This window comes from Gallus gallus, chromosome 3 (genome assembly GCF_016699485.2).
Source record: "Gallus gallus isolate bGalGal1 chromosome 3, bGalGal1.mat.broiler.GRCg7b, whole genome shotgun sequence".
NCBI classification, from domain to species: Eukaryota; Metazoa; Chordata; class Aves; order Galliformes; family Phasianidae; genus Gallus; species Gallus gallus.
In genome coordinates, this window is record NC_052534.1 from 6,226,218 (window position 1) to 6,241,558 (window position 15,341).

General features: G+C 38.1%; 1 long non-coding RNA gene across 1 annotated transcript in view; it reads right to left on the bottom strand.

Moving 5' to 3' along the window:
• The window catches only part of LOC112532121, a 73,347-nt gene extending 62,609 nt beyond the window's left edge, over positions 1-10,738 (bottom strand). Inside the window, exon 1 of the long non-coding RNA XR_003074476.3 lies at positions 10,354-10,738. This is a non-coding gene — a long non-coding RNA (uncharacterized LOC112532121). The remainder of the gene's footprint in view (positions 1-10,353) is intronic.
• Positions 10,739-15,341: the final 4,603 nt, after the last annotated feature.

Consider the following 15,341-nt stretch of genomic DNA (forward strand, 5'->3'; position numbering starts at 1 on the left):
TTAGGGGGTACCCAGTGGCTGAAGTTCTTGCCCATTCCAAGCACAAGCTTCATGGTGATTGCTGGTTCAGCTACACAAAAATATAAGGACCTCAAGTGACTTATCTAGTCCAGCCTCTGTCTAAATGTCCATTGACAGATGTTTCTCTAATCCACATTTAAAACATTTTTGTGGTAAACATTTCACAGCCTCCCTATCTATAAACTATTCTAGAGCTTATTTTGTGCTATCATTACAAAGTCCTACCTCATATCTAGCCTGTTGTAGTTCTTGCTAATAGTCCATACATCATAGGTAAATGCAGAAAACAACAGTTTATAATAAATTTTTATAGTGAAGGAAATGAAGCAAAGCCTTCTATAGTCTTCTCTATCAGCTCCTTCTATCTTGATAAATCATGTTTATTACCTTCTCATTATTTTTTGCCCTCTTTGAGATCTCTCCATGTTATTCATTTTTCCTCAAGTGTTGTGGAAAATGGGATAAACTCCTTCAGTAAGGCTGTGTCTGTATTGAAACGAGTAGAATGGAATAATGACTGACCTTGTTGTACTCACTATGCTTCTGTTAGTACATCTCAGAAAGACACTTGCATTTTTGGGGCATGTTGTTTAGACTCATATAGCATGAAGTCTGTTAAAGTCTTTACCAGGTATTGCATATTTTGTGTTTGTACACTCTTCCGTCCTTCCTTAATCCACTTTGCAGTCCATGATGAATTTCATTCTGTTGAATTCAAACAATTTCTCCACTTGATCAAGATTGTTACTTTCTATAAGATTTTCATCCAAGGTGCTTTCAACCAGCCAGATTTCAACTATAGCAGTTTTTATAGCTGGATTCTCTGCCCCATCTTGAATGTCTTTTGTGAAATAATTAAACAGGAGCAAGGCACATCTATGCCTCTATTAAAATACCCTCCCAGTATGTTAACATAGCACTTTTGAATTTAGAGAATGATACACTCACCTTAGACAAATCAAATTATAACTCTGTTTTTCTGCTGCATGTAGGAGAGACTATCTTGAAAGCCTTACAGAAGTCAAACTAAATCACTTCTAACAGCTTCTTCACACTCCACAAAGCCAGTTATACTGTCAAAGAAGCTAATGAGTTTGGTCTTATGTGATCTGCTTTTGACGAATCTGTGTTGTTTGCTTCTTTTCTGCTTGTTATGCTTGAGAGTCTTAAAAACAGATTATTAATCATTTGTCCCAGTATCTTTCCAGGTGTCATTGCAATGCCACCTTGTCTACTAATCCCCAAGTTCTTCTTTTCCACTTTTAAAAGCTACTAATTTGTCTTTCCTCAGGCCTTTGGGAACACAACAGTTTCCATAAGATCTTGATGATAATTACTAATGGTTTAGAGATTGCTCTAACAAGTTTCCTAAGCGCTCCAGGATGAATTTCTGTAGGTCCCACTGATGTGAATTCATCTGACATTCAAACACCCTGCTCTTTCCCTGTTTTTGCCTGTGCTTCTCTTGCTCAAGCTTGTTGCGCTAAGCATTTTGAACATTTTCTGCAAAGACAGAAGTACAGGGGATGTCGAATGTTTCAGCCTTCTGTTTCTTTCAACATTTCTCTCCTCTTCCTTTCTGTGGTTATTATTACCACTATCAAATGGTTCACCTTTTAAGCGTGAGCAATCTGTGATCCACTTTATACTATAGCTTCTCGAGGTTGATTCCAGCCATCTCTTGCCTTGTTCTATGCATCCACTGATGGTGCATTTAGCCTATGAACATTCAAAGAACAGGGTGATTTACATGATATCTACAGTGCAAAAGGACTTGCTATGGAATCTAGAGTTTCTCCCCTCTACCAGTGTGTAATATGTAATGTTTTGACATATTGGACTTACTATGCCTGTTCGGAAATTCTCCCCAGTGCTACTGTATTGTCTAAGACACTTTCAGATTTTCTGATTCAACCAGCCTTTTTTTTTTTTTTTCCCCTATGCACAAAGGCAGTAAGGTGGGTATATGGTATGGGAATTCATGACTGAACACAATGAAGTTTGTAGAGACGGTCATGTAATTGCAGTATTGGAGAATGGCGTTATCTTCTCCATCAGCCTGAAATCCAGTGAAATGCTTGCAACTGCAGTGGGGACCACTCCTTAAGTTTCTGTGCAAGAGAAAGACTTCACAAAGGGGAAAAATAAAAAAGGAATCCAAAAAGGAGCATATTACCTGTGGAATCTTAAGTAGCAACATCTCCAAAGCTACCTCTTTGAAGGAAGATTTCCAGAGAGACGATTGGGATGGTCTTCATCTTTGCCTTTAAAATACTGCAAGATAGTGTATAGGATAGCTTGAAGTATTGTTCAAAACCCATTGTGGCTGCACAGTAGAGCGCTGGGAAACTGCACTGTAATAATCACAGTTCTGTGAAAAGAAAGGTTTAGTTTGTAAATATTCTCTGCAAACGTAATAGATTCAATGACTAGTGATGACTTCTGAAAGAACATCAGCCAACCTGCTGCATCAGGGCTTCTTTGAAGGATTTTTATGTGGTCACCGAGCCCTCCTTGGGTTTCTTCCAAATACAGAGAATAGAGTTGCTGAGTACAGCAGAACTCACCCTACTCAGTCTCCTTCTGCTTTGAAACCGTGGGAGCCAACCGAAAAGCTGCTTCTTTGGCACTAGTGTGTGATGCTGCTCTGGACTTCTGACACGTATGCCCCAGGGAGAGTGAAATTCCTAGAAGACCTGTTTCTTTCCTGAATAGGGGTAACTGTTTAGTAGCTGAAATGCTACTCAAATGCATATCAGGCATTTCCCTATTGCAGTAGGAAATGCTCAGGAGCCTTTTATAGTAGTAGGTTTGGGGCATTTTTCTTTTCCTCCAACATGTCCTGAGCCCCCATAGTCCCAGTGTGGCCTGCAGAGACTTGGCACCTGCATTGTCAGTCCTTTTGCTCACTAAAATGGATAAATACTGATTCAACAGTTAATCAAAAGATGAACTCTCAGAAAGGAGGCATTATGGAGGCATTGCTTCTTGTTGATTTTTTTTGCCTGATAGCATTGCCTGGAGGCCTGTATCAGTGCTTAGGAGTTTGCATGCACAGTTAACAGAAAGAGAGCTTGCTGCTGAGCAGGAAAAAGAATAAGGCCCATTAAACATACCGGATTACTAACAGAAGTGTTATTCTTTATCTGAAATGCTGACACTAAAATAAAATAGATTCCACTTTTATTTTTAAAGCTCTGACAGATTAGAAGACAAATCTGTATGCAGCTGTATCAATTTGTTACCTCCATCTTGTTCTATAAAGACAAGTTTGATTGCAGAGCTGTGCTGTGCTGTGTGACTCCACTGAGACTTCATGTTGCACTGAATCAGCATGCTGTCAAGCCCTGAGAATCACCCATTCAGATAAGGCTTCCATAAAGAGATATTTTCTAGCCAAGAAAATCCTGTTTCTCAGGAATCTGTAACAGTCACACACTGAAACTGAGAAAGGGAGTAGCATGTATGTATGTCTTACATCGGCATCACTTGTACTGTCACAAAATAAAAATTACTGACTTATTAATCTTTCTAAAATGTCTGTCTTCCAGCAAGTAGTTTGTGGTTATAAAAGGCTCTTGAATTAACTGGAAAATCTTATAAACTGGGGCTTTGCAGAAAGGTCTGCTAAGGCTCCTTGGGTATTTTTCAGGGCACAGGTGTAATTTTCAGGTATCTGGCTTGTGAAATCTTATTTGTCTCAAAGTGATACAGTGAAAGTCTAAGCTCAGGGAATGTCTCCAAACCCAAGTTTAAGTAATGATGTCTAGAGCTGAGAGAGAATGTACCTAAATAGCCTAGTCCTGTGTAGAAATTGTGTGAGATCATAGCCACACATGAGTGATTTGGTTTCTGCTAGGTCAGAACACATTTAGGTTATGCTGAAGTCCAACCGAAAAATATCCATGCATCTATAATGGCTAAATTCTTAAGAATACACACCAGTTTATATGTCTGGTAGAAAGCTACCTTTAAGTCTTAGAATCATGGAATCACATAATCATCTAAGTTGGAAAAGTCCTTCAAGATCACCAAGTCCAACCATCAACTTGATCTACCAAGTCCCATCAATAAACCATGTCCCTTAGAAAGATCTGGAGAATGGCTCCTACCTGATTAAAAAATATCACAGAAACAACAAAATTCCTTTGTGTGTTGTTCTTTCAGGACTCACATCTGGAAGTCCTAGTTGATAGGTTAAATGTTTGGCTGTTATTTATTAATCCAGTTAGAAGCTTCCTACAGGTTTGTCTCAATTTTAGACATTAAAAGAATCAAGAAATGTATAATAGCTAGTTAGAATGGACAGAGTTTCAGTAGGTTGAGCAATGTAGTCAGTCTGAATTGAAGTAATATGATTACAGACAAATTGCTGTTATTCATTCAGACATCTTTCAGGGGACTATTGATCTTGCCAAGCCTCAGAGAACGTGTTGTTCCCGTGTGCAAACACAAGCTGCTACGCTCACACGGGTCGGTGCAATTCAGAACAGAGCTACTGTAGACACTGAACCAATTACAACAACTCTGGCAAAGCTGAAGTGGTTACTCTGGACTATTTGTACTTCCAACTGTTCAAAGAGAACAACTCTAGTGCATTCAAGGTTAAATGAAGACTATTAAGTTCTGGAAAGATCACAAGAATGGGCCGAGTCAAAAGTATTTTGAGAAGTATTTTGGTTTAATAATGCTACTTTGAAACAATTTAAACTGAAATCTGAACAAGGTTGAGATTGTTTTTTTTTTTTTTTTTCCCGATGTCAAAGGCTAATACAGTGCTTCGGTTTCAGTAATTACTTCCTTTCTGAAACTGATAACGTGGCCTAATATTGGTAAATGAGTGAAACTGTTTCATTTTGTGTTTCATTTTGCCTCAAGTAAACAAATTTAATGGCCTGGCTGTGGAATCACAGACTCATAAGATTGCTGAGGTCATCAAGTTCAAACCGTTTGCTCAAAGCAGGGTCAGCTGAAGCAGGTCATTTGCTACCCTCTAACTGGGTTGTCACTATTTCCAAGGATGGAGATTCTAAAGTTTTCTGGGTAACCTGCTCCAGTGTTTGACCACGCCCCCAGTAACAAATGGTTTTCTTATGTTTAAGTGGATGTTTGTGTATTTTGCTTTGTGCTTATTACCTCTTTTCCTGTCACTGAATATTACTGAGAAGTACGGCTTCATCTCTTTTACTCCTCTGTGAAGGAGTCCTGGCACTCCTCCACCAGAACAGTTCCTGCTCTCTCGCAGTCTCTCCTCTCCCACCAAGATATGTTCCAGCCCCTTACTCATCTTTGAGACTCTGTGCAAAACTTACTACAGGATATACTTGTCTCTTTTGAATTGGGAAGACCAGAACTGAACCCAGCACTCCAGAGATGTCTCACTAGTGCTATGTGGAGTGGAATGATCCCCTGTCAGCCTGTTGGTGATGCTTTTCCTAATGCAGTCCAGAAGGATATTGGCCTTCTTTGCCACAGACTCACTGTTTGGTCATGTTCAACGTGTTGGTCTCCAGGACTCAGGTCTCTTTCTGAAAAGCTTTTTTCTTGATGGCTGGCTCACCATATAAGTGGTGTCTAGGGTTGTTCCTCCCCAGATTTAGGTCTTTTCACTTCCATTTGTTGAATTTAATGAGCTTCCTGTCAGACTGATTTCTCCAGCCTGTTGAAGTCCCTTTGACTAGCAACACAACCATTAGGTGTTTTGACCACTCCTCATAGTTCTGTATCATCTGCAGCCTGCTGCCCCATCATCTAGACTATCTAGAGATTGGTAGTCAGTATTGACTCCAGTATCAAAATCTAAGGTACACAGCTAGTGACTGGCCTTCAGCTGGACTTCATGCTGCTAATCACAACCTTGTGAAACTCACAGTTCAGTCACTTTACAGTCCATCTGCTGCCTACTTACCTAGCATTTAGAAAAAAATTACACTTCTTTAAAAAAAATAATTAACAAAGGTGGAGGAAAAGGAATCATAGAATGGCTTAAGTTGGAGGGGACATTAAAGATCATCTAGTTCCAACTCTGCCATGGGCAGAGTTGCCAGCCACAAGATCAGGATGCCCAGGATCCCGTCCAACCTGGCCTTGAATGCCTCCGGAGATGGGGAATCCACAAGCTTTCTGTCAACCTGCTCCAGCACCTCACTTCCCTCAGAATAAAAGATGTCTTGCTAACATCTAACCTAAATCTTCCCTCTTTTAGTTTAAAGCCATTCTCCCATATCCTATCGCTATCAGACTGTGTAAAAAGTCAGACCCCCTCTCTGCTTCTAAGCTTCCTACCAGAAGGCTGCAATGAAGTCTCTCTGGAGCCATCTCTGTTCCAGGCTGAATAAGCCCAGCTCCCTCAACATTCCTTAGAACTGTAGAATCCTTAGAGCTGGAAGGGAACAGGGACATCCACAGCTAGATCAGGTTGCTCAGAGCCTGGCTCAGCCTGGCCTTGAATGTCTCCAGGAGCCACATGTCTGGGCAACCTGTTCCAGTGCCTCACCAACCTCAATGTAGAAGACATTTTCTTCACAGAAGAGGTGCTCCAGCCCTCTGATAATCTTCATGGCCCTCCTGTGGAACCATTTTAACAGCTCTACAAAAGTAATGTGAGAGGATAACCAGGGTAGAGGACGGGACTTAAATATGTGCTGAATTCCCTGTGGAAGCTATAGAATCTATGGACGCAGATAAGTACTTCCCTGAACTGTGCTATCAGCTGCTCTGAATCTTTATCACAGAACTCAGGAATAGTGCCAAGATTGCTTGAAAAAGCTTTACTTTCTTCCACTGAAGATTTAACTCAGAATACACCCAAATATAAATATTCTCTGTAATATTCTTTCAGTTTTCAAAAAGCTATAATCTAGAAGTCACCTTGAAACAAGAGAGATTTGTGCAAGTGCACAAATGGAAGACCTCCTAAATATGTACTTTGCACCAAAAGTAATGTCTCCTATTTCTTTCCATGGAAACTACAACAGAGGCAAAGAACACAATAACAATTTTTTAATAGAGCAAGGAAATGGAATAGAATATTGACAGGAATTTCAACCTCTGTTACCACACCACCACCATTTGCCTCTGACATTGTGGGCCAACATAATAAAACAGGAGACATTACTTTCAGAGCAGCCCTCAGACAAGTTACCAAGTGTTTCTGAAAGTGTGCTAACAAAGTTAATATTCATCAATAGAATTTCTGTGCAAGCTAGAAATAAAGCAGAGCTGCATGATCCATCAGTTATACTGCCAAAATAACTGGCTTTGATAACTTAGTGTAAGTGGGCAAAATGCCTTGAGGATTCAGTGTGTACATTAATAAGATAAACAAGTACAAACTTACTGCTCTTCAATTCATAAAGTTTTAATACAAAAGATACTAATAAAGCTGGCAAGTCAAAACTGATTAAGTATTCATCAAATTACTTTTTAGAGACCACAGCAAAGTTAGTTTCCTTTTAATATGATAGGCAAACACAAATGCATAATATTCCAGTTCAAAAATCTTCTGTATAAAATGCCATTAGGAAGGGAACAGAAAGCTTACTTTTAGGAGTATTATTTTCCATTGGCCTTAGAGGACTTTACTTACTGTAAAGTAAACAAACAAACAAAAAATCCTACCCTCCTATCATTGACAAAGCACTCAGGGGGTAGAGCTAAAGATTAATACGCTGCTCTTATTCAAAGCCTTTGTTGAGTGATAATAGAGTAGAGGTGGCTCTTATTGTATTGGGAAGATGGCTGGTGATCAACTCCTGGTTCTGCAATAGACAGCACATAGGAGCATGGTAGGGTCTCACAGCAAACAGTACAGCCATACCCACCCACCAGCTGTGGAGTTCCTCTGCAGTTCATTCTACAAGATCAGCCCTTTGCACCCTTATCACCCCAAAAGCATACAGGCTGGGGACATAGTTTGATATGAGAATCTGATGTCAAGTGCAAGCTTTTAACCTTTTGAAATTTTGGTCTCAAATAATCACAGAAAGCAACCAGGAGTGAAAATTATTTCATTGCAGTTCACATCAGAGTGAATCACTATGTAAATTACTCAGCTTTTTTGTGCCTGTTGTTTGTTATTTGCCTTGTTAGTGTGTACCACTGTCAGAAAAGAGATTATTTAGTGTCCTTCAGAACATGGCACTTAAGAAGAAAGTTAACTGAATTAACACATCCTAGAAAAAAGATTGTTTATTGTTGCATATATTTCACCATTTGTGGAGATCTCAGTGGAATTTTGTTCATTGTACAAGAATTTTGATCACTTAGGTCTTCACATAAACTACTTTACCTCATCTTAGAGGGGCCGTGTGTGGAGCATAAGTGTAAGTACAAGTGCAGTAGTAGACTACCTGGTTTGCAATTACAGTGCAGGGTAGATATTACTACATGGTCTTTAATCAAGTCTGCTGGTTCCATTCTGTTCCACAGAGATGGCTGAACACGTACAAACCTTCCGGTGATTTACTGTGCTTCTTGTCTGGGTTTTGCAGTCTCTGTTAACGCTACAATGGTGAGATTTTAGGGGGGACTTAAATTGAAGGATGCCCAGATTTGTGAGGCACTCAGGCATACATAAATATTTGAAGAAATATTTTCTGGCTGCATCTGTAGTTGCATTTAGAGTGCTATAGTTGTAAATAAATACATCATTTTATAAATATAACCCATAGAGCCCATAAATTAGCTCCCCCTGCAGACTCAAATGTTTTTGTTACTGGTTTCCTTTAAAATACCTTGTGAAATTGTTAAATTTTCATATTTTTCATAATTTGCTTACTCCCATTAACATCGATTGTGTTACAGAGGTGCTATGGATGTTAATAAAGCAATGAACATAGAAAGTTCAGCAAGCTCCCTCCTTCCCACAGACTGGTTTGCAAAGTCAGTAAGGCTTACCTTCCCATTGTTTCATACTGATTTAAGTACTGATTTAAGTACTGACACTGATTTAAGTATGGCAGCCAGAATTCTGGGCAGAAATGCAAGGTGAGTTGGATATGCTCTTAACTTTGTCACCAGCTATACCTGATACATCTGGGCAGGCCATTATATCTCTCCATGCCCCATTTTCCCACCAGTAAAACCACTTTCACAAAGTATTGAACTCTGTGACACTGTTAAATGTGTTTTGAAACAGATGAGGAAAACACATAAAACCCTGCTCTGCAAAGGGCTTTGGAATGTGTTCAGCAGCATCTAGAAGGTATTATTTGCTCTGGTGGCTTCTAAAGTGTCTTACTGAATTCTGATTTTCACCCTTTTTTCTTTTTTTTTCTTTTTTTTTTTCTGACTATCTGTTCATTTGAAATGAGTTGTTACGCTTGTCACCTTGGGACTGACTTGCTGATAAAACAACAGATGAAGGCAGTGACCCGGTACAGTCAAGTGTCTCAGACATGTAATAATCTGCGATGATGCTGAGCATGTCTGAAATAAATGTTCCTTCATTCTAGCATTCTCTGCTCTAAGGATCTCTGGAGTTTTTTTCTATAAATTAGAAAGAGTAGAAAGCTGTTGAGGTCACACTGTTCTACTATCTTTGCTAGTTATATGGTAAAGTTAGAGACAATATTGGTTACATTAAACTTGATAAATTGTCCAAGGTGAGCTCACAGAACTAATTTTCAAAGCCATGAGGTCTATGGTAGGAAATAAAGACTGTCTGCAGCTTTAAAGATCTTGATTTATCATTTTTTTTCTGATAAATGAGTTTAATGGAATTGGAGTTGGACAGCAAAGAATCCAGAGGTCAAGCCTTCATCCAGGGATGTGTGACATTGACGTGGTCAGTAGAATATGCTTAAATTTATGTTTTAACCAACTTCTTTTCTCTTTAAAAATAGTTTTCAAAGTTTTTTTATTATTATTATTTTTACTATTATTATTTTTTTTTTCCAAATTGAAAAGCTGAGACCATGAAAAAAGAGATAATTTAGCCTGGAAACAAGGCATTTGTTTAGGAAATGTATTTAAAGTATTTATTCTCCCCACCCCAGAGCTTTATTTCCTCTCCTTCTTTTTTTTTTTTTTTTTTTTTTTTTTTTTTTTCCCTTAGCTGAATTCATTTGAGAAATGCAAATCTAAATTCTCAAATACCTTCCCTTGGTGACTTGAAATAGCAATGCTGAAAAAAAAAATCAATGAAAAATATCTTAGAATAAAATGTCAAATTCTATAAGGGAGATAGGGCAAAAATTATACAGATTTTGAGTAAACACTGACAGCTATCAAAGGAAAAGTGAAGTTATAAATGCTTTCTACATAATGTTGGGAACAAAGCAAAATGGTCTGGGCTATGTTTTGCAGAAGGCAAGGGAACTTTTACCTTACCTTACACTTGTGCTGCAGCAGACGTGGGCTGTCCACAGCCTGCTCCTGCTTGCTTCTCTAACTCTTTTTCTACCACTTTGGCAAAGTGTAGTTGGTGTCATGGCTGAGCTGCTTGGTGCTCTTGTTGCTGCAAAGCCAGGGCAGGGCTGCCAGGAGAACAGTGGGATTCGTATTCAGATAATTCCTTTTCAGGGTTGTGGCTTCTTATCTTGAGTAGGCATTACACACTGCGCTCCTTGCTGTTAGATGTTACCAAGGTGCTGGTAGAAGCTGCAGCATTTTCTGGATGAGAAAACCTCCATGTTTGCCTTTTTGCAAATGAATGTCGCGAGTCCATGTTCCTGGCATTCAGGCCTACGCTCTTGTTAGCAGCAGTGTCCTGTGTGCTGCTGAAAAGACACAGAATAAATGAATAGCGGAGGAGGGCTGGAAGATTGAGGGCAGCTATACTCATAACAGACTGCAATTTCATTTCTGAAAACAGTTTGTGAGGAATCAACTGAGTTGTCTTACAAAACAGCGTTTGCTTCAAGAATAAAAAATGAGAGAAGGCCCAGATAATTCAACTTTTCTGACGTTCAGAATAATTATTATAGTTTAGCTGCTCTCTTTTTGAAAATAAAAAGGAGAAAGTTTTAGAAAGTGGATTCTGGAACTACTCAAAAGCCAGAAGATGCAAAATTACCCACCTGAAGAGGAAGCAGTTGTTTTTCTCTGACTGAATCTGAATTTACTTCATTCTGACAAAGTATCATATTTTTTCTGTCCTCCCATGCAGATACGCTTCCTCATTCCCTCTTTAATACATTGGTGTTTCAATTTCCCTCATTGAAACGTGTTGGTATATGAGAATAAGAATTCACAAATATCTCTTGATGCATTTGATATTTTGAGCTTGAAAAGTAGTCTGAAGGGAAGAAATATGTGCATTTAGAGATTGCTGCTTGCAGGAGTTCAGTAAAACAGAGTGGAGATGAGGAAGGATCTGCTGACAGGTTGACAAACTCTCATATATACAGAAAAAAACAACTTTGGGAATGTGGCAAAGAACCAGGAAATGTAAGCAATGGAAAAAAAGATGTGTGCTTGTGGTAAGGCTGGCACCTAATGTACCTATGGGTGCTCCTGTGGTGTGATCATTATTTTTGTGCCATAGAGGATCTCTCTAACAGATCTGGTTAATGAAGTCTTTTTTACTTTTATTTTTTTTTTAATTACAATATTCAAGGGAAAGAGCGTAGTACATAGACTGCCACTGCAAACTGAATTCATCTTTATTAAGTAGATTTCTGACAGGGATGTCCAGATCTCAGCTAAAGAGCATGTTGATTTAAAAAATGCAAGTGAGTGAATTTCTTAGATTCGCTCTCCAGTCCATAAATATTCCTATCCCATTTCTCAGTTAATGTAGTCAAAATGTGTACATCAAACCTATGTGAAAAATCTTGCCCTGAAAATTTCATTGAAATCAGATAGCCCAAAAGAATGAAATAATTTACGGTGAGTGTTTTGTCCTTTATATATGAGAATGTCTTTCTAAATCCAGACTTTCTCTGATTAGTTTTTCAACAAGAGCTTCATGTACAAGAGAATTTCAGAGAGTCACAGTCAAGTGTCTCTTTCCTTTTTCTAGTCTGAGTAAAAAAAATATTCTTTTGAATGTTTTTCTCTTTACCTAGCAGAACTGTCCTGTTACCTGCTTAACACTAGAGCTGCACAATATTGCTTCAGCATAAAGTATATGCTTTAGAAGGGTTTGTTGTGAAGGCATACCCAAATGGTTTGAATACTACAGTCTGATCTTAGCAGTTCCTTCTGCTCACAGGCTTGAAGTTGGGAATAGTGTGCCTTATTTGGTAGACCATATGTTTAATAAATGAGTGAGTTTGGTCTCTTGATTTGAAGAGTAATGTTCAGGCTTATGAACAGCATGTGACTCATGAACTGTTTCAGGTTTTTTTTTTCTCTGAGCTTGACTACCAGCAAGCACATTTTTGAAGTCCCTTTGCAATGTCAGACCTCTCCTAGAAAATGCTGTGCACATTGTAACAGCCATTGCATACTCAGATATATACTTCTCCATCTTAAGTGGTACTGTGATGTTGGCCAAGGTTGGCTACAGCGTTTTCCTCTGTGTACTCTCTTTGATTTGTTTGATGACATAAAAATAATTCATACTAACAACAAATTATGAGATATTGTGTAAATGTGCACCCCAGAATGTGGTTGCTTAGCATAAGAGAATTTGGATTACTAGAGCATTCCTTCACGCATCTACATCTGTTGTGGTGTTGTGTTATGTATAGATGCCAAAAAGCAGACACCAAATCCTTATTCTATTGTCATGTATGCGATAACATACATTTTTTACCTGTGCAACACACCTTACAAGCAAGATAATATCACTATATCCAAAATACAGTCCATGAATGTCATTGTGCTGCTAGGAATTTATATCTGTAGTACTTTGATTAATAGGCTGAAAACTTCATCTGTTAAAATATTGAAAATATTAATGCATTTTCTGGGAAAGCAAGTGAAATTGTTTGCATGAGATGAACATACATCAGGAGACAGTACAGTTGTATCCGTTCTGGTATTCTGTAATGAGAAAGCATGTGGCACATTTTATTGTAGCTTAGTGGAAAGACAAATACATAAATAAAAATACATATATGTGTTTCTTAAAGAAACAGTGAATAACAGAGAAAACTTTACATTGGAATTAAATCATGTCCAGAGTGTGGAAATATTCTTGTCTGGAAAGTTTTAGAATGTTGAGAACTTTTCTTGTATTTCTACCTTTCTTGCTTTAAGATCAAAGTCAGATTCCAAGAACAAAAATTCTAGCAAAAATTCAAACTTATTCTGTTGATAAAATGCATCAAATGTTGAATGTTTGGGGTGGGCTGAGGGGGTGGGGGAAAATAAATGACTCAACTGGTTAGGTATTCGTTGCACAACTACTTTAATCTTAAGAGTTCACGAGTGATGCAAAGGTGATTAAATACTTCAATTTTAAGTTATCTGTGAGAATAGCTTGATTTCTCTGAAAGAATGATATGGAAAATCCAATGGCTAGAAGTTTTGTGACATTGTTTTGAAAAAGGGAGTTTGGAAAGGGAGGATATTTAATTAAAACAGAAATTAAGTGTGTAGGGATATTTAGTTATTCAGTTCCCTCTCAAGATTGGGAAGTATTTGGTTGTAGGAAATGCATAACTTTTTTTTTAGTTGAAATTCACTAGGACGCATGGCTGTCTTTTGCTTTTGTTATGAAACATATTATAATCAGAAGTTAAATTTTAAAAACATCAAATACATTTTAATTCAGTATTCCCATGTTCCATTCCCTTTCATCTTGAGTCTGAGCTTTGCATGGTTTTGATAAAAGATGTCTTTATTAAAACTGGCCTTAGGTTCAAATATTTTATGGGCTGAATTTCAAGAATGTAGAATAAGATTAGGACAAGAGAATTTCTCTGACTACGGATTTTCATTGGAAATGTATCACACCTGTCCAGGAGTATGCTTAATTCAGTGGTGATGACAAGTTTATATCTTGACATAGTTTATACGCCTCTCTTTTATTGTTGTCTTTAATTATTAAGAAACTCAGCTTCACATTTTCTACAACTACTGAAGACTGTAAAAGCCAAGAAAACTCTTTAAAATAAACATTAGAGTTTGTTTTACTGAACGAAATGTGTGTGGTGCAGACATACTGCTTTCCAATGTGTGTGGATTCTTATAGGGGTCTACATAGGGGTTGAACATATTGAACATATTTCTTCATGTTGTAAGCTACCATTACCTAACAATACATAAGCTAACCTTGAATGATCCAACTTGGGTATTAGAGGCAGTCTTAGTTGCTTAATAGTGCTTTCTTCCCACATTCTATTGTTGGGATTTTTGTTTGTTTGTTTGTTTTGTTTTTTGTTTTTGTTACATGAAAGGATTCATAATGCAGCCGGTGATGTAACTTATTGCATGCAAATTGATGTAACTTGGATTCTTATTATTTTTTGTAAGGCAGTTGTTCCGCCCCCCACCCCCATCTTTTCCTTCCTTTCTCCCCTTTTTCTCTTAAGCCATCCCTATAAATATTTTAATAACAAGGAAGGTGAAACAAGACCCAGTCTTTCAAGTCTCTGATGAGTTAAGCTTCTCAAGGAGCTTAAAGAAAAGCCCAGTACCAATTAATTCCAGTTGTCTTAGCATTTAATGCAGTGCCTGTGTGCACGGGGTGACGCACAGCTGTTTGTATTCCAGTCTTAGAGGCGACTACACTGTGTCAAGTAGAAAATAGGATAAGAGAAATTGAATGCATTATTTCTGGTGCCTGTTTACAGTTTTGCTACGCATAGCACGTTGCCATTCCTGACACTCAACACCTTTAAAATGTGAATAATCCAGTAAAGTCCATTTGTCTGCCATCGTTTGAAACATCTCCTTTACAAGACGGTCATTTTAAGACTGTCAGGTCTGCTATCAGCTCAGCTGGCATTACTCATGTCACTGAGTTCTGTTTCCTCTTCTCTGCTGCACTCCAAAGTGTTGGAGCCTCATGGCTGGCTAGTCAATGTTTATGAGGTTGGGAAAGCAAATTTGTAAGTAACTCAGTCTGCAGATATTGAAAAGTCTGCAGTAGAAATCATTTTAGGAAAAGGTAGCAATTGTAAGAAATTGTTTTGGCTGCTTAAGCAACCCTATATATCATGTAAAGAGACTGTTTTAAAATGACTCTACTCTGCCCTTTTCCCCTCTATTTTTTTTTTTTAAATGCATACACAGTTGTTTATGAATCTTGTTCCTTCAGCTGATAAAAACTTGTTTTCAGAGCTGAAGGAGCATTAATGGTATTTAAGGATTCAGTTCTTTATTTTCAAAAGCAATAATTTCTGCCTTCTTCACCATACAATTCCTATTACATTGGATACTAGGGCTGGAACAGAACTGGTTTATACAGGTGCATTTCCCCTCAC